Raw genomic sequence first — 22,812 nt, 5'->3', positions numbered from 1 at the left:
GATGTTCCAAATCCTCCTGACTCATTGACAGGAAATGTTACTCCTAGCATCTTGGTTCCTTTTGCTTTACATCTGCCATGATTATTAATCAGAAGGCTAATAAGCAAAGTTCATTTTAATTAATATTATTGATAATTTGGAAATACTGTTAACAGTGTCCACCAATTGCAAACTTACACAGAAATACTTCATTATCTGTGATTACATTATTCAGGACTCTGCTAGTTTAGTTTCTGTACTTGATAGCAATTCACTGAAAAACTTGGACAGGGATGTACATTATTAAGTAAGATATTGAACCCAAGCTCCATCTGCTCTCTGAATTGAATGCAGAAGGTGCCATGCATTATTTTATAGAAGATCATGCAAGAAACCATGGTGACATGGCCAATATTCTACCTACAAACGTCATTAAAATAGGTTTTCTGGATATTATGGTAATGTTGTTTGTGGCAATATACCATGAAACAAATGGCTGTCAGATTTCATTAATTGAAACATTATCAGTCCACAAATGAGTTTTTCAATGATTATAAAGTACTTCCAGAAATCCAGATTGTAAAAGGGGTATGATATAAATCAAATTCTTAGTTCTTATTTGCTGGATGATTGTGAAGCCCCTCCTATCCTGACACCCACTTTTGATGGGCCATATTCTGTTCTCACTTTTCTCTCAAAGCTTCTAATTGGTTTTCCTGATAGTCATACACCAATTGCTCTTCTGCAAGATAATGGGGGGATTCATTCAGTGGCATCACTTCTTCCAGATTAGTGCGGCATGGATCTCACACACACACTTTGCTTCTTTACCCATCATCCTCTTTCTTTGTTATGCCTCTGAGTGTCTTGCCAATTTACTCCATATCAGGTTATGAATGCTGTGATAATGGGAGGTGGCAATATCTTGTTTCTTGCATTGAATTGTCCATTAACACAATAAACAATGTGAATTAATGATTGCTTTAAATACTTGGGAAGGTTGAGTTTATAATAGAAGCAAATTTCCACTTACATCCTGGTATTAAGAAACTGAGTTTAATAATAATATGTGAAGTAATAATGTCTTCAACTAAGTTCATTTCCTCCCTCTTGGAGGATAATACTTCCATTGCCAGGTGTTCCTTCTGAGTCCTCTGGGCAGCTGTTTATATGATGCTGTTTGAACATGTCAGAACTGAATATATGGGATTGTGGGATTAGTTGTTGAAATGGCTCACCTCTTCCATATATGCCTTCAGATGCAAAGAGAGATTGTTTATGCACAGTAACACTTTGAAGACAATGCATGCAGAAATATGCTAAGAATGTTAAAAAGGCTCATGTACATGAACCTTTTCAATTTTATGCATAGGCCTTTTAAACATAGGCCTTCTGGAAATCATTTCTGATGTTATTAACTTTGAGCTTTTCACAAATTAATGGGTTACATTCTTCCTTTTGAAATTCCACTTTGAACATCAACGATGAACTTTTCCCTGCCTAAGTGTTCCTATTTAGCACATTTAATGTAACTTTAGAACATCATGAATATTACAGAGGACTCTGGAGATTACTTTTTTTGCCTTCTTACCCTTGGGTGATATTATCTGGGCTTGTTGCCCTAATGATTTCAAAGTACCGTTTTCAGCCCAAAAGGATAAAATGTTCCATGTTAGCAGTAAATGCACTACTGACAGCACCTTGGATGCTCTTGGTTGAGCATCATCTTTAAGAGGTAATATCAATAATTTATTTAATATTTCTGCCTCATGATCTGCCCTTGAGAGTTAATCAGTGACCCGATTTGAGCTCCACTTAACCACACTAATAAAACTTTTCCATATGACTTGCAAGTTGCCATCTACTTTTCAGCCATCTAAAAGCTGCTTTCAGTGTCTTCAAAATTTCCCTCATCTTTGTTATCCTAGATCAGTGGTTTACAAACTTTTACTTTCCTCTCACATTCCACTTTAAACAATCCCTATGCCATTGGTGCCCTGTGATTAGTAAGGGATTACTTAAAGTGAAATGTGAGTGGGAAGGCAAGGTTGAGAATCACTGCTCTAGATCCAATTGTTACTGAAATATTTTCCTTGAGAAAAATTGTCATTGGTCCATTTCCTTTGGAGTTATGAAACCGTACATGTAATGAGTCAATTAGGTGAGATTAAAACAGTGTTTTTCAAACTTTTTCTTTCCACCCATACAGCACCTTAAGTAATCCCTTACTAATCACAGAGCACCTATGGCATAGGGATTACTTAAGGTGGTATATGGGTGGAAAGAAAAATTTGAAGATCATTGCCCAAGATGAACTCCACATTTATGTTCTTGAACGATTTTTTTGTTTGCCTTCCTAAACTGTTTGACTTTCTCTTATAAGTAAATTGTATTTTATTGCAGGCCACGCCCATTCCACCCAAATACACCAATTAACCTACATACCCTGTATTTTTTGGAGGGTGGGAGCAAACAAGACTACCTGTGAGAAACCCATGCAGATAAAGAGAGAATGGACAAACTCCTTAGAGACAGTGTCAGTTCCAAACCCAGGTTGCTGACACTCCAATAAAAGTGGCTCAAATACTAGGTGGCAGTAAATGGAAATGTTCAATTGAACATATTTCATTTTGTCAAGGTTTCTGAAGATGTTACTATTTTGAATATTTTTGGATTACAGCTACTTGGATCAGAAATCTTATACGGTACTATATCAAAGAAGCATAGACTGCTTCCTGGTTTTCAAGTCCAATATCGCTAACTTTCACATTTCCTCTCATTTGATCTTCAATTTCTATTTGAAATACATTTGAAAGAATTGTTAAATAGGTGGTTATGACTTTAATTTCACATGTTCTAGTTGAGTACATAGCATTAGTGTATAACATAATAGAACATAATTATGTCATTGGGGCGGCACAGTTGGCATAGCGGGTGTAGGTTAATTGGGTGTAATAGGGCAGCATGGACTTGTGGGCTGAAATGGCCTGTTACCGTGCTGTATTTCTAACTTTGACTTTATATGTTTTCTCAATATGTCATGGTAGGATTCAAATTGCTGGCCTTTCCTATTCCAGGAATATTGTCCAGGATGTTCTTCCTTGAACCTTATCATATACTCGCAAGATGTTAGCACAAACTCTGGCGTAATACATTACCTGGCCATTTTGTTGAATTCAATTATTATCAGAAGGGAACGTTCTAAGAGAAAATTAATATTCTATTTCAAAAACAGTATATATTGGGATTATTTGTGTAGAGGTTCCACAGTGATATCCTTAAAGTTAGTTTGTATCACTAAGCAAAGTTTTTTTTGGATTAACTAATGAATTAGAATGTTTCTCAAAATCTCTATCTTTTATTTTATCTTTAGAGATCATGATTGGTGACGGCATCATAGTGCAAACATTCATATTATCAACATCCTACATTACTATATATAAAAAAAATCCTGCACAAAAAGTAAGGCAGTATCGTTGGCTCATTGATTATTCAGGAACCTGATGGCAGCAGGGAAGAAGCTGTCCTTGTACCACTGAGTGCTCGTCTTTAGACTCCTGTACCTTTTTCCCGATGATAGTTGAGTGAAGAGGGCATGGCCTAGGTGGTGGGGGTCTTTGAGGATAGAGCTCCTTTTTTTTTAAAGACACTGTCTCATGGTGGATGTCCTCGATGGAGTGAACTCTGGGGCCTGTGGTGTCACTGGTGAAAAGAAGCTAGATTCCATTATCTTTAGCTTTTGTGTTCTGGATTCTCTTCTTGATCACAGAATTCTTTTGATAACATATGATGTTTCACCCTTAGAGTAAGGGATGCCAATGTGCTCAAATGCCTCTTATATCGTTACAAGGAGATATGTCAGGGTAATCTAAAATCAGGGTAATCAGGTCAGAACGGTTGGCATAGCAGTTAGCACAACATCTTTTCAGCACCAGCGGTTGGGACCGATGTTTGAATCCTGTGCTGTCTGTAAGGAATTTGTACATTTTACCTGTGTCTGTGTGGGTTTTCCCTGGGTGCTCTGGCTTTCTCCCACTGTTCGAAACACACTGGGGGTATAGGTTAATTGGGTGTAAATTGAATGGCACGGACTCATGGGCTAAAATTTACTTTTCAGCCATCTAAAAGCTGCTTTCAGTGTCTTCAAAATTTTCCTCATCTTTGTTACCCTAGATCAGTGGTTTACAAGCTTTTACTTTCCTCTCACATTCCACTTTAAACAATCCCTATGCCATTGGTGCCCTGTGATTAGTAAGGGATTACTTAAAGTGAAATGTGAGTGGGAAGGCAAGGTTAAGAATCACTGCTCTAGATCCAATTGTTACTGAAATATTTTCCTTGAGAAAAATTGTCATTGGCCCATTTCCTTTGGAGTCATGAAACCTGGCTTTGAAACTGACACTGTCTCTAAAGAGTTTGTCCATTCTCTCTGTATCTGCATGGGTTTCTCACAGGTAGTCTTGTTTGCTCCCACCCTCCAGAAACATACAGGGTGTGTAGGTTAATTGGTGTATTTGGGTGGTATGGGCTTGTGGCCTGAAAATGGCCTGCAATAAAATACAGCCTGTTACTGTGCTGTATATCTAAATTTAAATTTTAAAATTAGAAGGAATAGATTTAACAGGGACCTGAGGGCAATGGGTATACGGAACAAGATACCAGATGTGGTAGACGTGGGGACAATTATTTAGATTGGTACATGGATAGGAAGAGTTAAGAGGGATATGCAGTGGCAGCTTGGTAAGCACAAAGAAGTTGGGCCGAAGGGCTTGTTTCTCTCTGTGGAACTCAATAACAACATAAGTTCATAAAATGTGGATGTACTTTTCAACAAGTATTCTGTACTCTACATTCAGGGTTGTTGTATTGTATTGTTGTATTTTTGGATTCAGGAATCAGTGAGTAACTAAGCATAACTTTCCTAAATAAGTTACCTTGGGGCAGAGTTGCATTGAAAATATTCATGGCTGGTTGTTGGTAAAAAGATGGTATGCTGCTTTAAAGATGGTAACGGACTGCTGCAGAGCCAACAACATGTATCTGAACATTAATAAAACAAAAGAGATGGTTGACAACTTCAGGAGGCTGCGGGGGGGGATCTACACTCCACTGACCATTGACAGTTTGAACACTGAGGTCGTCAAGAGCACCATTTTCCTTGGAGTGCACTTGGTGGAGAATCCCACCTGATCCCTTAACACCAGCTCCATAACCAAGAAAGCCTAGCAGCATCTCTACTTCCTGCGAAGGCTGAGGAAAGTCCATCTCCCACCCTCCATCCTCACTACATTCTATGTATTGAGAGCATCCTGTGCAACTACATCACTGCCTGGTTTGGAACCTGTGCCACCTCAGACCACAAGGCCCTTCAGAGGATAGTGAAGTTAGCGGAAAAGATCATCGGGGCTCCCTTCCTACCACAAAGGACATCTACAACACTCGATGCAGGTGAAAGGTAATAAACATTGTGAAGGACTTCACACATCCCTCTCATAAACTGTTCTCCCTTCTACCATCTGGTAGGAGGTGCCATAGCACTTGGACCCTTACGTCCAGATTGAGCAAGTTTATTCCCCCAAGTCAACGGGCTCCTGTATTCTTAAAACATATGTGGGTAGTTTACTGTGGACTTTTACTGTATACATCTTAATATTTTAATATTTCAATGTGTTGAACTTCTTTTCTAACTTATATTCATCTAAGTATGCTCTTGTCCTGGAAAAATGCTATCTTGCTATTACCATGCAAGCACGGTATGAATGATAAATAAAGGTGACCTGACTTAGTGTCTTTTTGCCATAGAACCATTGAATACTATAGCAGAGAAACAGGCTTTTCAGCCCATCTAGTCTCCTGCTATGTCAATGTTTTTATTTTATGTTGTAAAAATGACCATGTGAACAACAAGTTCAGCCACCATCCATTCTACAGAGGCTCTGTAGTTTTCTCCATGTCAATAACTTATGGCTCTGGTTCTCTTAGCAAACAATTATCAGAGAGAAGCTATGAGATATTTTAGATGTTAAAGCTATCGGATGGATTTAGATTTGGGACTGTATTCAAGGAGGGTGCCCTAATTAAAGGTGTTTTACTTTTCTGTTGATATAATCAAATGTGTTTAAGCTAAGCAAAGATAAAATACACAAATGCCTTCTAAGAAATTATAAGAACCAGTATTCATTGCGCCAAAATTCAATTTTCAATCATTTGAGTGGCTGTGATATAAAACTTCTCCTTGAACTGTATTGCTCAGAGGATCAAGAGATTGATTATTACACTGTAACTGCGGGGAGTTACTTGGATAGTTATTTACTGTATATTTCATTCAATGTGAAAATGGCTAATTTCAATTTTCCTTGTAGCAGGAGAAGTGATATACAAGATGTTGGATAAAGTAGACTCCAGTGGCTTACAAGTAGAACTCCAGAATATTGCAACTGGTTTTCCTTTTGTAGCTTTCATGTGACCAGAATCAAGTGTCAAGTCCGTTGTGTAGACATTGAATGGTGTCATTTTGGTGCATTAATAGAGGAATAAGACCACAAAATCATAAGAGATAGGAGCAGAATTAGGCCATTTGGCCCATCAGATCTGCCCCATGATTTATTCTTCCATTCACCAGGAGGGAGGACACGGTGGTGAAAAGCATTCCAGAATGGTCTGAGGATGCAATGACATTCAATGCTACCACAATTTCTACAGGTCCACCATGAAAGCATCCTAATTGGATGCATAACAACCCAGAATGGTAATTGCTCAGCCTAAGATTGGAAGAGGCTGCAGAAGGGCTGAACAATCTTGGAACATCACACAAAGCTTTTTCCACCTGTGAACACCTCCCTCTACCTCAAAAAGGCAGCCAACATACTGACGCACCCATCATACCCCAGACTTCTCCTTCACCCTCCTCCCATCAGGGATAAAGTTCAAAAGTGAGAGGCTGTGACACCAACAGATTCAAGGTCAGTTTCTTCCCTGTAGCTATCAGTCTCCAGAATGAACTTCACAATCGTGATTTTACATTTCCCTTGCTATGTATCATACTTCACACTGTAATATGCTCCCCACCATGACTACCAGCCCCCCCACATCTCCATCGGGCACACAAAACTCAAAACGGTCAACCAGTTTACCTATCTCGGCTGCACCATTTCATCAGATGCAAGGATCGACAATGAGATGGACAACAGACTCGCCAAGGCAAATAGCGCCTTTGGAAGACTACACAAAAGAATCTGGAAAAACAACCAACTGAAAAACCTCACAAAGATAAGCGTATACAGAGCCGTTGTCATACCCACACTCCTGTTCGGCTCCGAATCATGGGTCCTCTACCGGCACCACCTACGGCTCCTAGAACGCTTCCACCAGCGTTGTCTCCGCTCCATCCTCAACATCCATTGGAGCGCTTTGATCCCTAACGTCGAAGTACTCGAGATGGCAGAGGTCGACAGCATCGAGTCCACGCTGCTGAAGATCCAGCTGCGCTGGATGGCTCACGTCACCAGAATGGAGGACCATCGCCTTCCCAAGATCGTGTTCTATGGCGAGCTCTCCACTGGCCACCGTGACAGAGGTGCACCAAAGAAAAGATACAAGGACTGCCTAAAGAAATCTCTTGGTGCCTGCCACATTGACCACCGCCAGTGGGCTGATAACGCCTCAAACCGTGCATCTTGGCACCTCACAGTTTGGCGGGCAGCAACCTCCTTTGAAGAAGACCGCAGAGCCCACCTCACTGACAAAAGGCAAAGGAAGAAAAACCCAACACCCAACCCCAACCAACCAATTTTCCCCTGCAGCTGCTGCAACCGTGTCTGCCTGTCCCGCATCGGACTTGTCAGCCACAAACGAACCTGCAGCTGACGTGGACTTTTACCCCCTCCATAAATCTTCATCCGCGAAGCCAAGCCAAAGAAAAAAAAAGAAAGAATATGCTCCTGCTCTTCTGATTTCTACAGCTGCATGCATGTCTGAGTTGACTTACTGAAGTGTTTGCTAATTAACCCTTCTGATTCTACCAGGAACTCGTGACAATAAACCTGAAACTTGAAGTTCAACAAGCTGCCAGAAGAAGCTCCAGCAACAGGTACAATGATAATGTTCAAAAAGCATTTGGACAGATATGTGGATGGCTCAGAACAATATGGACCAAATGAAGGCAATGGGATTAGCCTTGAAAGCCATCTTGTTCAGCATGGAAGAGTTCAGATGAAGGGCCTGCTATGTGCTGTATTTAATTTTTTTTAAAATTTGGATGTATGTGACAGGCCATTTTGACCCATGAGCTCGTGCTGCCTAATTTGCACCCAATTAATCTACAACCTACAGTACACAAAAATAGACCCTGTAGAAAACTGTTCTCTTTTCCAAAGAGACAGCGAAGTGGTCTTCCTTATTTGAAAAGCCTCTAATTCTGGGTTCCCCTTTTCTCAGGGGTAACACACAACAACAGCACCAATTCTGGTTACTGTAAGTCAACGTGGTCTTTGACAAGGTTTCAACACTGTGTCACAGAGTTTTGACTTCTGTACTCTCCAAATTGAACTGATCCCTTTGTCACTCATTTTGATAATATATTTCTCCCGTTTCTCATATCACATGGTAAAAGCATTTAAGTCCAGTGATGTCTTCGAGAAGTCTGCTTTCCTCTAAACTAAAATGGCTGTTTATACAGGGGCTTCTGAAATAACATCCAATATCTCAAGAACTATCATAAATCCTTTTAATCTTCTTGACTCTAACTTCAAGCGGCATCCATTTTCATCTCACACTGGCTTCCGTCTTTTATCTCAAAGAACCATGTGTGTTTAAAATGCTAATGAGTTGTCTTTGTGCCCCATAACCACCCAGAACTAAGAATACATCTACAATATTTTAACTCTACAATTTACTTAACAAAGACATTTTTATATATGAGAAATATAGTTTAACATTAAATTAAGGATTAATATAAATCTGTTATACTGCACTAACTGTGCCACCTGATGACACACTTCATGGTCACCATACTGACCATCCCGAGGTGCTCTAATTTGACATGTGCTGCCATGCATCAGAAATTGAGCTTAGATGGCAGGAACCAAGGCCCCATTCACAGACTCCATGAATGGCTTTCTGAGAGCCTATGGCAATATTTAAAACTATTAAAAATATAATGGTGCATTTATTTTAAAAACACATTTTACTGCTGGTAAGTAGTAAAGAACACATGGTCTATTGAAAAAATAAAGATAAAAAAAACACCTCTTAAATAACGGTTCATTTATTCATTCATTGGAATGACTTTATCACCAACATCAAAGTACTCGAGCTGGCAGAGTCTGCAAGCATCGAATCCACGCAGCTGAAGACCCAGCTGTGCTGGGTGGGTCATGTCTCCAGAATGTAGGACCATCGCCTTCCCAAGATCGTGTTATATGGCGAGCTCTCCACTGGCCACCGAGACAGAGGTGCACCAAAGAAGAGGTACAAGGACAGTTTAAAGAAATCTCTTGGTGCCTGCCCCATTGACCACCGCCAGTGGGCTGATAACGCCTCAAACCGTGCATCTTGGCGCCTCACAGTTTGGCGGGCAGCAACCTCCTTTGAAGAAGACCGCAGAGCCCACCTCACTGACAAAAGACAAAGGACGAAAAACCCAACACCCAACCCCAACCAACCAATTTTCCCTTGCAGCCGCTGCAACCGTGCCTGCCTTCAGTCACCAACGAGCCTGCAGCAGACGTGGACATACCCCTCCATAAATCTTCGTCTGCGAAGCCAAGCCAAAGAAGAAGAAAGAAATGACAGTCAGTGATCCCATTCAAACGTGTGAACAGAGTGTATCCAATGACTTAGCTCAACAATTTACAGAAGGCCCAAGATTCAGTAGTAAGGCAATACAAAACATTCTGTTGCTCACTTGACAGTTAGCCAATGGTTTTATACAGAACAAATAACTCTCCTTCAGCACATTCTGGGTCAATGCTTCATTGCATGAAAGAGGTTGCTACCACTTGCCACTGTCTGCCTTTCAAAGAATGGCCCATGCTGTTTCACTGCAGACCATGTGGCAGCAGTAATATTAAATCTACACTGCACATGCTCAGAAGGCTTAAGGCATGTGTTCATTAGAAGTGTGTTCTGAAGCTGAAGTACACTTAAGATGGGATAATGATTGCATCTTTAATTGTCTTTACATAATCATTTTATCCTTTAGTGCTTTAAAAACTTATTCTGTGAATTCTATGCCATCAGCTTTCACAGTCTAGTCCTTAGAAAATACAATATTTTCATCCTGTGAAAGAGTATCTTTAATTAGTTCCTTTCACAACATTAAACAATTCACAGTTCTGCACTGAATTTCAATGTGATATAATGAACCACTTCTATCCATATCGCATCAAATAATATAAATCAAATTATCACAGTGCAATGGTTGTTCTTTGAATTTTGGATGAGATAACCATAGAATGTTATGAATCAAAAAACAATAATCATGAATACCTTTAATAGATCTCAAAACTCCTATTTGCCAATTTGTCTCCTCTCTTTAAAAGAATTCAATTATCAAACATTTTTATCATGACAGGAATTTCATTTTTTGAGTAGTCTTTGGTTAAAACCATTCTTATGCTTTAATTACAATCTTCATTTTTCACCTTTATTTAATTTGACTTGGCATTTATGGAATAATTACTTCAAAGATAGCAATAAGCAAATATAATTATTAATATTCAAGTTTTCTTCCATGAACAGGCCACTAGCATGCTCATCTATTGGAGAAAATAAGATTCTCCCACAGTCTGTCTCTTTGGACTCAAAAATCATTTAATGCTGCATCTCAGATTCTATCTAACCATATCATCCAGAATTTTGATGTATCACTCACGCTACCACTATCGCTGTCAGGTTTGATAGTTTTAACCATTTAGGGCTTTCAAATTCATGTTAATTGTTCTGTTCTTTTGCTGCTGTGTACAATTTTAGCAATCAGTAATTTGAAATTTTCATCAGGTTAATTCTAGAGAATATTCATATTAATTTGTTCTAATCATAATTAATGCACTAAATTTTAAATAGATATGATTAGCAATGAAAGATCAAATTCTACAAAATAAGTTAGGCAAGTATACACATAACTATAAGATAACAGAAAGTCTACTAATGTGGATCCATCTTAAGCCCACTGGATAATCCTGGGTGTCATATTGATGCAGTAAAGCATTACACCATTCAAACTTCATTAAATTGTCTTGTGCTCCAGACTTTCTTCTTTGGCTTAGCTTCGCGGACGAAGATTTATGGAGGGGGTAAAAGTCCACGTCAGCAGGCTCGTTTGTGGCTGACAAGTCCGATGCGGGACAGGCAGACACGGTTGCAGCGGTTGTAAGGGAAAATGGGCTGGTTGGGTTTTTCCTCCTTTGCCTTTTGTCAGTGAGGTGGGCTCTGTGGTCTTCTTCAAAGGAGGCTGCTGCCCGCCGAACTGTGAGGCACCAAGATGCACGGTTTGAGGCGATATCAGCCCACTGGCGGTGGTCAATGTGGCAGGCACCAAGAGATTTCTTTAGGCAGTCCTTGTACCTTTTCTTTGGTGCACCTCTGTCACGGTGGCCAGTGGAGAGCTCGCCATATAACACGATCTTGGGAAGGCGATGGTCCTCCATTCTGGAGACGTGACCCACCCAGCGCAGCTGGATCTTCAGCAGCGTGGACTCAATGCTGTCGACATCTGCCATCTCGAGTACTTCGACGTTAGGGATGAAAGCGCTCCAATGGATGTTGAGGATGGAGCGGAGACAACGCTGGTGGAAGCGTTCTAGGAGCCGTAGGTGATGCCGGTAGAGGACCCATGATTCGGAGCTGAACAGGAGTGTGGGTATGACAACGGCTCTGTATACGCTTATCTTTGTGAGGTTTTTCAGTTGGTTGTTTTTCCAGACTCTTTTGTGTAGTCTTCCAAAGGCGCTATTTGCCTTGGCGAGTCTGTTGTCTATCTCATTGTCGATCCTTGCATCTGATGAAATGGTGCAGCCGAGATAGGTAAACTGGTTGACCGTTTTGAGTTTTGTGTGCCCGATGGAGATGTGGGGGGGCTGGTAGTCATGGTGGGGAGCTGGATGATGGAGGACCTCAGTTTTCTTCAGGCTGACTTCCAGGCCAAAGAGACTGATCACTTCAAGAATCTAACCAGGTCTAATTATATTGTTTATTCATTAATTTTGGGGTCCATTTTATGCAGAGCTATTAGCGTGACACTGTTACAGTGCCAGTTTCCCAGGTCAAATCAGGAGCTGATTATAAGGAATTTATATGTGGGTTTCCTCTGGAGGGTCCAGTTTCCTCCCACCATTCAAAGACATACAGGAGTTGTAGGTCAATTGGATGTAAATTGGGTGGCACAGACACATGGGCTGAAATGACTTATTCCTGTGCTGTATGTCTAAATTGAAATTTATAAAAAAATTTTAAAGTGTCCATTGTTTCAATTTAGTTACAGAGAGATATTTATCAGTTTCTATCTGCCACCCTAAAATTTGCTGAAATAGATGACAGCAAATTACAAACATGGAGACATAGACCACATTATCCCTTAAGACTGCTGCACCATTTAATAAGATCATGGCTGATCTATCAATTCAACACCATATCCCCAGAAACATACAAAAAAATTGTTCATTGCCTTTGCATATCAAGTATTTAAATCTGTCTTAAAAATATTTAAAGATGCAGATTCAATTGCCTCTTGAGGAAGAGAGTGCAAAGACTAGACTCTGAATTAAAAAAAATACACTCATCTCTGTCTTAATTGGGATACCTCTTGTTCTTGACTCCCCCCCCCCACACAAGAGGATTCATCATCCCCACAAGAGGATTCATCGCCTCCACAACACCATGTGGATATGACTCTAAATCATATATACTTCAATCAATTCCTCCCCAGCAACTCCAAGCCCAAATCAGTAAACCTTACCTCATCAGGCAATTCATCCATTTCAAGCATTAGTATTGTAAACTTCCAATAAACTCCAATAAATTCCAATAAATATTGTAAACTCTGAACTTCCAATACATTAACATTTGTTCTTCAATAAGGAGACTGTTACTGCATATAATGTTCCATATGTTCCACATTATGAAGCATTGTCCCCTGACTCTTGGACTCAATTTATCTAATTGTTTATTATGTTAACACTTGATTCGCTTTCCTAATTTCTTGCTACATCTGCATGGAATCTTTTTGCAAGTCATACAGGAGGACACTTGATTCCTCCATATTTCAAAGCTGGCGAATGACAAGGGTGAAAATGAGCTGCAGTTGATCGAGGTTGAAATAATTGTGTAGGACTGGAACATATGGTGGCAGTGGGACTAAAGAGGTGCAAGGAAGTATGAAAATAAAGATGTCTGAACTTGGTCTTGTTTCCAGAATCTGACTGGTTTCGGTTCAGGAAGAACCCCTTTAAATTGCAGAGGTGTTAAAATAAAATGGAATGCTGTTAAAAAGTAGTTAATGTCCAAAGAGAGGAGTGCCCTCCAACTCACCAATTTCCCATACTCCAACCCCTGTGAGCCTAAACTATGAACACAAACCCTTCTTGTCTGCAAACTCATTTCTAGCATTTTTAAAACCCATGCATTAAATTCTAGCAACCAAAAAAAAAACACAAAAATAAATAGGTGTGAAGTCAGGGGAAGCAATAACCAAGTAAAAGTAACTCCCAAAAATTTAAAACATACATTCATATAATTAATTTTATCTGAATTGTGGAGCAAATTAACTTACATTTAATTCACTGTCCGAGTGAAAATGAATCCTATGCCACTGTGTACATTTCGACAATGCACTCACTAACCTCAGTGTCATATTAATAAGCATTACTGATCCAAACCAATTTATCATCCACCCTGTGAGAGCATAAGTCCGGAAGTTAAAGATTTGAATGCGTGATACTTGTCTATTTCTCCTTTATGCATGTAAAAAACAATTTTTATGAATGTTAAATTTGATGGCAATGGTATTCTTTTAAATGTGTTGACTCTTGATATATGGTTGAGAATCAGGCTTGCCCCAATACCACAGTTCCATTAAAGATGTGCATCAAAAGATCATTTCCTATTCAGCCCCTTAGGGCATTGCTCTGGAGTTTTGTTGACATGGTGCTAAAATGCATCAACTGCTGGATTTCACGTGACTAATTTTGGTCTGTAATTTTAAGTCACTCTTTGCAACTACTTCACTGTTTATTGTGGAATTTTTGTCATGTTGTTTGCCAGTCAAGTTCCACATCCAATATGGATGTCTTTGCATAATTAAAATTCTTTGACATGTAATTTCATAGATGAGGTAGTGCAATTACTGAATTTATTCACTGTCAATTTGGCCACGACCAATTTTTTAAGCTTTTCAAAATTGGAAAAAAAATGTCCTGTAATTAACTCCTGATAACAGGCCAGAAATATCCAGTAACTATGCCTTTAATTCTGTTAAAGGCAGAGCTTGCCAAGGTTTCAGCTGCTGCTTTTCCTGTCATGCATCTTTTACAAGGCGGGAGGATGAACAGTTTTGGCAGTTTTGGGCCATGCTATCATCTTAGCATTTTGATGGAGTGTTACAATAGATCATACAAAATTGGATAAAGGGATTGTGTTACTTTTGTTATCTTCAGCAGAAAACACATCTTACACCTTATTTCATTTAAATTATTAATCATTCAAATATAGTCTTTCAATATTCTACTCTGTTCTCCTCAGGTTTTGTAAATCCTTTTTAACAGTGGTAGATTCTTTTAAAACCACAGGAGACTTTGAATTGGTAATAGTGTTTAATATTCTTTGATTATATACAGTACTAAATATATTAGTTTAGTCTTTTAGGTTTTTTTCTTTATTTTAATCCTTATTATTTTAATATTACAGTTGGAGTTATTACAAGTAACTCTTGGTGTTATGCACACTTTTATTACTTACTCATTTTTTTTTCTCCCTTTGGTATGTATTTGCTTGTATACAATTGATTCATGATATAATCATGATTTATTATGTAGGCTTATTCTGTTAAACTCAATAAAAATATATTGATTATATACATTAAATTTCATAATTAATTATTCCTGTGCGATCTTTTTTATAGGTAAACCTAGAAATTCTTTCCGCAAATCCTGAGTTGCATGAGTTAATGTGCATGTTCTGTGGTAAAGCTTCACTTACAGCTGGAATAAGATGCTTATTAATTTTTTGGAGGCACCAGGAACAGCACATGCTGAAGGAATTCAAAGCAGGATCTGTCGGAAGAAAGGAATTATCAACTTTTTGGGTTGAGACTCTGCATCAAGACTGATAAGTGGGCAGCATTGATGGGTAGTACAAAGAAGAGAGGGGGAGGGGTGAGACAGGGGCCAGTTGGTGATAGGCAGCTGACCAAGGTAAGACAAGGCAATGATAGGCAGATGAAGCTGAGTGGGGGAAGGGAAAGGGGAGACAGAGCCAGCTGCTACTTGGTCCATTGAGTTCCTCCAGCGGTTTGCTCTTTTGCTGGTTAGGTTTTTGAGATTATGGATTAAGGTACTTTAAGGTTGCTCTTGAAACATTCCCAAAGTTTGTGGAGGAATCAGATGTAACTACTGTGGTTAAGTGGGATTTAGACAGACACTTCAAATGGCATGGGTTGAAAAGGATACACTGTTAATGCAGGAAAATGGGATTATAGTTGATGCTCACCACAGTTGGCATGGATGTGGTGGCCAAACAGTTTCTATGACTGTAATAATGGGCTAGAGTTCATGAACTAATGCCAATAATTCTAATCAAAGCCTAAAATAAATCTGCTCATCTACTAAATGCACAAGTTGTGCATCCACTGTTAGATTTGGAAAGTTAATGTTTGTTGCAGGTGAAGCTCAGTCCTGCTAACACTTGGAATATTACCTCTTGCATCCAATGTGAGTTCAAGTTTATTTATCATCCAATTGCACAAGCATAATCCAATGAAACAGTGTTCTCCAGTCCTCATTGCAAAATATGCAAACACATCACAAGAAATACCACAATACAGGCAAGCAATACATAAGCAGGACAAATATACATTTATAAAAATAAATACATTTTGTTTAATAAATAGTAGCATCTTGGATGTCTAGTGTGAGCAGATCATTTAGTCCTTCAGCTTTCTTACTGCCCATGGGAAGAAGCTGTTCCTCAGCCTGGTGGTGTAGGCCCTAGTACTCCTGTGTCTCTTTCCTGACTGGAGCAGCTGGAAGATGCTGTGTGCAGGGTGGAAGGGGTCCTCAACAATTTTGCACGCCTTCATCAGACAACAATCCTGGTAGATCACATCAATGGAGGGAAGCAATACCCTAGTCATCCTCTTTTATCATCTTTTATCCTTATTTACTTTTACCCAAAATACAGCACATTTATTTTCCTTTTTTTCTGTCGCTGTGCATGTCATTTTAATGATCTATGCCTGTCTCCTTGGATATTTAGTGCACCCAGCATTACATCAAATGGAAAGCAATTTGTAGTGTTCTTTTTGAGTTCATTTCTGAACATGCAATTTCATTTAGCACAGCTGCCAAATATGATCACATCCTTTAACATATAATCTTCTCATTTGTGTCACTTATAATTCAAAAGAAAAATAAAATCTGCAGCAAGAACTTTGGAATATAAACATTGGAAATACTCACTGACCCAGTGAATACTTCTGTCTTATTGCATTTCTTACATTGTGCCCTTAGCAAATATGACTTTCTTTCATATTGTCGAATTGTTTGTAGCTGCATGAATAGTTATTGGCCCAACGTAGAACATTGCAGAAATCTTAGCATCGATCCATTCCTATTTACTCCACTTTCTGCCATACAGTCAATTTTCATTAGCTAGAAATTGTTTTCAGTAAATGAGAATGCCTTGAGAACATAACGTCGTATAGATTACTTTTATCAAATGCATTAAATGTCCATGCAAGCAACAATCACAAACATCCACAAGTCCACAAGTTCACTTGTCTCTTCAAAAACTTCAGTCAGATTGATTTGCTAGGAGCTATTCTTTCGTTCTCTGCTCACACTACTGACCAAATGACACAAAACAGAAAAAAAAAGTGTGAATGACAAAAATGAAATAAAAACAGAAACTGCTGGAAACATTCAGACATTGAAGCAGCAATGATGGAAAGAAAAAAATAAACATTTTCAGATCAGAGACTGGGAAATGGCAATTTTAAAATGTAGAGAAGGCATCAGGAGGAATGGATGAGGCAAATAGAAAAGTTATGACAGGCTGAGACTAGATTTAATAATCTGGGGTAATTAGAGGGTACCGGTAATGATGCTTCTTTGTCTGTGTTATATTTTACAAGCCCAAATGGTAAAGAAATCTATTACAAGCTTAAAGATGCATGAGAGATTCCAGATGCTGGACTCTGGAAGAAAGCACAACGAGCTGAAGGAACTCAGGAGATTGAGCATCAACAGGGAGGAAAAAGAGAATGATGAATATTTCGGTTCAGAACCCTTCATGAAGTCTGGGTTTCTAGAGTGGAAAATACAATTGGTCTCCTCAAGATGATGTTCCAATAATTGCATCAGTTCATGGGTTCACTGTGGTATGTACTGGCCAAATGCTGTACAATTGTCCCAGTGCTCGAAGAACATTTGGAGCCAGAGGAACATGAGGTAAAGACTGAAGCCATGCAGGAGCAAGTGAAGAAAAGGTGCAAATTAGATAGCAGGAAGAACATCAACGTCCTTGTGTCCCAGGTAAGAAGAGGAGGAAGGATTGTCTGCGGAGGTGATGAGGAACTCTTTCATGAAGAGACACTTTTCATAAGAACACTATTTTTTTCAAACCAATGTAAACCAAGTGATTCCTCTACTTTGCAATCCTTAGCACCAAAATAGTTCAGCCTGCATTAAGTTTAAAACATAAAGTCATTAATTCCTGACTGAATTACAGTAAAACCCCTTATATCTAGCACCTATAGGGATTGGTAGATGCCAGATAAGTGAGTTTTCCAGTTGCTTAGACTGTGTTGCATGAATGGAGATCTAACGGCAAGGCACACCAGTTTTAAACTTACATATATTTTACCTATTTTTTTTCCATAAAATTTTGCCATTTGTTTGAGGTTGTTGCTCACTTGAATTCCAGATAATACGGATTTTACTGTATCTAGTTTGCTGCATCGCTATTTCCTGAAGACTAGTACCTTACTAAAGTAAATATGATTCCGGTACACAATAAACACAAAATACTGCTCACATTTACTCTGTGTACAGAAACACTGGTGAAATCTTGAATCTTTAGGCTTCTGCTCATACTCAATGGTGAGCTGCTTAACAGTGAAGGCAAAGTAGGTGCAATAATTGATATATCAGTGCATTCACTCGATGGTCAGAGTGGAGAATGGGATTACAATTTGCTTTCATCTGCTCTACCCAACCCAACATTTGCTTCAAACTCCAGAGCCCAACTTAACCAAACAAAGAGATCCTGAATCACAGGAAAAATCATAAAGCATAGAAACAGAACCTTCTGCCTGCCAACACTGAGCTCCAAGCACCCCATATTCTACATTGTAAGGTAAAAACATCATGAGATGGGACCGGAGAAGGAGTCACCCAGTACTAAGGAGTAACAGAATGCAGATGTGACCTTGTACACTCAAGATAAGCTTTGCACTAACAAGAATGATGTGCAGCAGATTAACAGAGGAGGATAGCAACAGTTTATTCATTGGACAATGTAATGGTATGATAATTTACTAAGTACGTATCCTGAGGTATAAAAAAACACCACTTGCTGATAACAGCACAATGCGCCTTCTCCAACTAACACTGTTAGTTGCAAGTGTTACAATCCGTAATAAAGAACAAAGAACCTTGATTTCGACTCAGTCTGGTGTCTGACTCACTCATTCATGAACAAAGCAGACCTAACAACATGGATCCTATTTTATTCACCCCATTATTCCCATCAATTCCTCGCCTTCCCCTCACCCCCCGACCACCCAGATTATTACCTCTGCCCACAGGAGAGTGGCATTTCATAGTGGTTAACTGATCACCCAATTCACGCATCCTTTTGTTACATGGAACAATGCCAGAACACCAAGAGAGACCAGGATGTTCACAGAGATTACATGTAAATCCATGTAGACTGCAGCCCGAGCATTCCCAGATAGAGGAAATCTGAAATAAAAGCCCAAATTTCTGGAACTACTCAGCAGATCAAGCAACATCTGTGGAAAAGGGAACAGAATCAGTATTTCAAAGGTTGATCACCTTTCGTCACATCAGCAAAAAAAAGTAATTAACCTGAAACATGGACTTATTTCTCCTTGCCAGAGCTGCAGGGATTTTTCAACTTCTGATGTCATTTGTGAATCAGAGGAGTCTAACGATGCTGCCTTTTCTCTCCTCAATCAGGACCATAAATGGGTATTGGAATGGAGAGGGACTGTAACTGTTCCCACAGAAGAGAGACAAATTCACCTGTGACCTGCATCATAGAGGGGAGCAATTTGCTCAAGTCAAGCATTACTGTCTCTTGCAGACATGCAGTCTGCATATGGAAAGCATCCCTCTGTGGGTGAACAGTTAGCTGCTGATGTACAATGTCCCTTTACACCAGTAGAACCATAGGTTGCTCAGGCATAGCTTTCCTCTACAGTATTCAAATGAGTGCAAGTTTTCTGCTCATTGAAGGCATCAAGTCGCATCATGTTTGCCTACCTCTGTTTCTGAAGGGCTTCAAGTTGCCACAGAAACTAATTCTCTGGCTTGACTCGTCCAAAGCTAAATAGAAGCAGAAATACATTCTGTGGCCTCTGCCTGGGCATCACAGAGATGCCTCCTGCAGCAGCAGGCACTGTGTGATGGGAATGTAGCTGAGCCTTAACAAAGAAGTTTCATAGCCTCAGAATAAGGGTCAGAGCCTCTGAACAACCTCCCACAAGATCACGGAGATGGAGTCCATCATTGTCCCTGTCATCTCCTGCAATCCACTTGCAAACGCACAATCTCAATGTGCATCTGCTCCTCAACCATTGTCCTCATTTAAATCTTCTAGAGCAGTTTCGCGTGTGGACCTCATCTCTGTAGAGACATCTCACTAGATTCTCTATGTCTTACGTCAGTCTGAAACCAGCTAGTACCTTGTGGAACTCTCAAAACATATTTCCCTAGAAGCAAATTTCTTCACCTCTTGTAGTACCAGATTCCCAACTGCTGCTGGGGGGTGTCAGGCAGTAAAATGTAATCATTATCATTATCCACTTCCTTCTCGTGCCCTTTTGATGAAAGGAAAGCAGGACCCTCTCCTGATGTCCTGCAAAGACAGAACAGATGATGATTGCATTCAACAGTTGCATCCAAAATACCTTCCAGGTGATACTGAACAAAGTAATGAAGATGTTACATATAACGGATTTAGCATTGTCACTGCACATGGAAATTGTTTGTACCTCTGTGTCCCCCCAGCCCATAAGAATAGGCTCACTTGCTCAAATTAGTAAGTGACTGTATTCAATAAAATTTCATCCTCTACAACTGGCTTCCCGCCCACTCTTATTTTAGCATTTGTGGTAGGGATGAGAGTTTTGGAGGCTTCACCTGCACGTGGATTAGATGGGGTAGAATGTCAATGCTCGGGTAGGAATGGGACATAAATTAAGTGTAGAGTGGGTATAAACTATAGGGATATGTGGATTAAGTAGTTTCTTTGAGTGGCATCTTGTTCCACATAGATATTTGCTCCGACTTTGTGCTGTGCAGTTCTACATTCTATGAGTGAGAGTTTGATGTGTGTGAGTGTGCCCAGTTCACCTTGTAAAATCATGATTTTTTTTCTGTGACACTGCTCCACACACTCCATGGGTTTTCACTTGTGGACAAACCATTCTAGCTGCCTCCTGCTGGACTCATGTAACGGGTGCCTGAATCTCTCACAAACAGCCATAGTACGAGTCTGCTGTTGCCTGCCAGTTTATGTGTCTGTAACTGTTTGCTGTACAGCAAAGTGCTGAATTGATCGCTATTACACAGGCCACATTCTGACTGCTGTGTCAAACTTGTTTTTGCCAAATCTCACATTTTTTTGACAGGGGAAGATATGCAGACATGTTGAATATAACAATGTTTCAATACACTAAAAATAGTGGCAATCCAAGCTATAGGTAATGGTCTGTAAACAGTGGATGGTTTCCAATGGAATCTTGCATCCAAATAGTGACAGCTGGTGGGGGGGCGTGGCAAGATGGCATAGAGGGAAGACGTGTAGTTCCACCTTCCACCAGTTAGATTTATAAATACCTGATTTTAAAACTTGTAAAAATGGTTAAAAATAGTATTTACAGACTTTGGAATAGTGGAGGATTGAAATGGCTACAAACGTGAAGAAATCAAAAGCTCAATTGCCAAAGAAATCACCTTATAAAAGTGTTGAAGAATTGAGGACTACCTACCAAGTTGAAGCCACCGAGTCATCGATTGGAGCTCCCAAACCTCAGAGGACTCCTTCTTGGCTAAGTATTGCACCGGCGCCGATCACGCATTCGCAAGATGGCACCAGTTCAATGACGAGCTCGGCCGGCCCTGGCTCACGCGCCCATGAACCCGGGCGTGTGGGCAGATCGGCCGAGTGAGGACAGACTCGCGAGCCTGCAGTATTGCCTGGTGGTCTGGGGGCACGCAGTATAGCGTTGGAAGATGCACCTGCGCGGTCGGTGAATTTGCCAGGCATTCGCAGTGCATTGCAAGTCTATGAGTTATTGGAAAAGGTGTGGACTGTGGAAGAACCCGAAAGACGGTGGGCTGGTGAGGTCGGCTCCTTGTTTACAAGTGGCCAGACCCATAGCCACACTGTAAGAAGAGCCATTGCGTTAGGGGAGGAAGAGAGCTCAACGTTACTGGAATTAACATAGGAAAAAATGGGGACTGAGACCATAGAAGGTAGGCCTCAAGGGGAAGTGATGGAACTTGGATTGGATTTTGTGTTTACATTTTTCGAAGGGATTGCTCATCAAATGGAAAACATGTCAATGCAGATGTCTACTCAGATAAACCAAGGATTTATGGAAGTAAAAACTAAAATGAATAATATGTGTGAAGAGATTACTTCTTTTTTTTTTGATTGGGGAAAAGCTAGATTTGAGGAGATGCAAAAGGACTTGCAGGGTGTGCATTGGGACAAGTTGTTTTATGGGCAGGATGTAGTAGAGAGATGGAAGTCTTTTAAAGATCAGATTTTGAGAGTGCAAAAGCTTTATGTTCCTGTTAGATTAAAAGGAGGGGCAAAAGGTTTGAGAGAGCCGTGGTTTTCAAGGAATATTGGAAACTTGGTTCGAAGAAAAAGGGAGGCGTACATTAGATATAAGAAGCATGGAGTTAAGGAGATGTTTGAAAGATACATTGAATGTAAGAGGAATCTTAAGAGAGGAATTAGGAAAGCTAAAAGAAGATACGAGAAAACTATGGCAAGCAGGGTGAAAACTAATCCAAAAGAGTTCTACAAATATGTTAATGGTAAGAGGAAAGCTAGAGACAAAATTGGTCCCTTAGAAAATCAGAGCGGAAAACTGTGTGTGGAGCCTAGAGAAATGGGGGAGATATTGAACAGTTTCTTTTCTTCGGTATTCACTAAGGAGAAGGATATTGGGAGATGTGAGATAAAAAAAGCAAATTGGGTAAATATGGGGAATATAGAGATTACAAAAGGTGTAGTTTTAAGGCTTTTGAAGAATATAAAGGTGGAAAAGTCTCCGGGACCAGACGGGATCTTCCCCAGGACATTGAGAGAAGTGAAGGAGGAAATAGCAGAGGCTCTGGCGATAATTTTCCAAATATCATT

This window comes from Narcine bancroftii, chromosome 3, assembly GCF_036971445.1.
Source record: "Narcine bancroftii isolate sNarBan1 chromosome 3, sNarBan1.hap1, whole genome shotgun sequence".
Lineage (NCBI taxonomy): Eukaryota > Metazoa > Chordata > Chondrichthyes > Torpediniformes > Narcinidae > Narcine > Narcine bancroftii.
Note: the sequence above shows the minus strand (reverse complement) of the source record.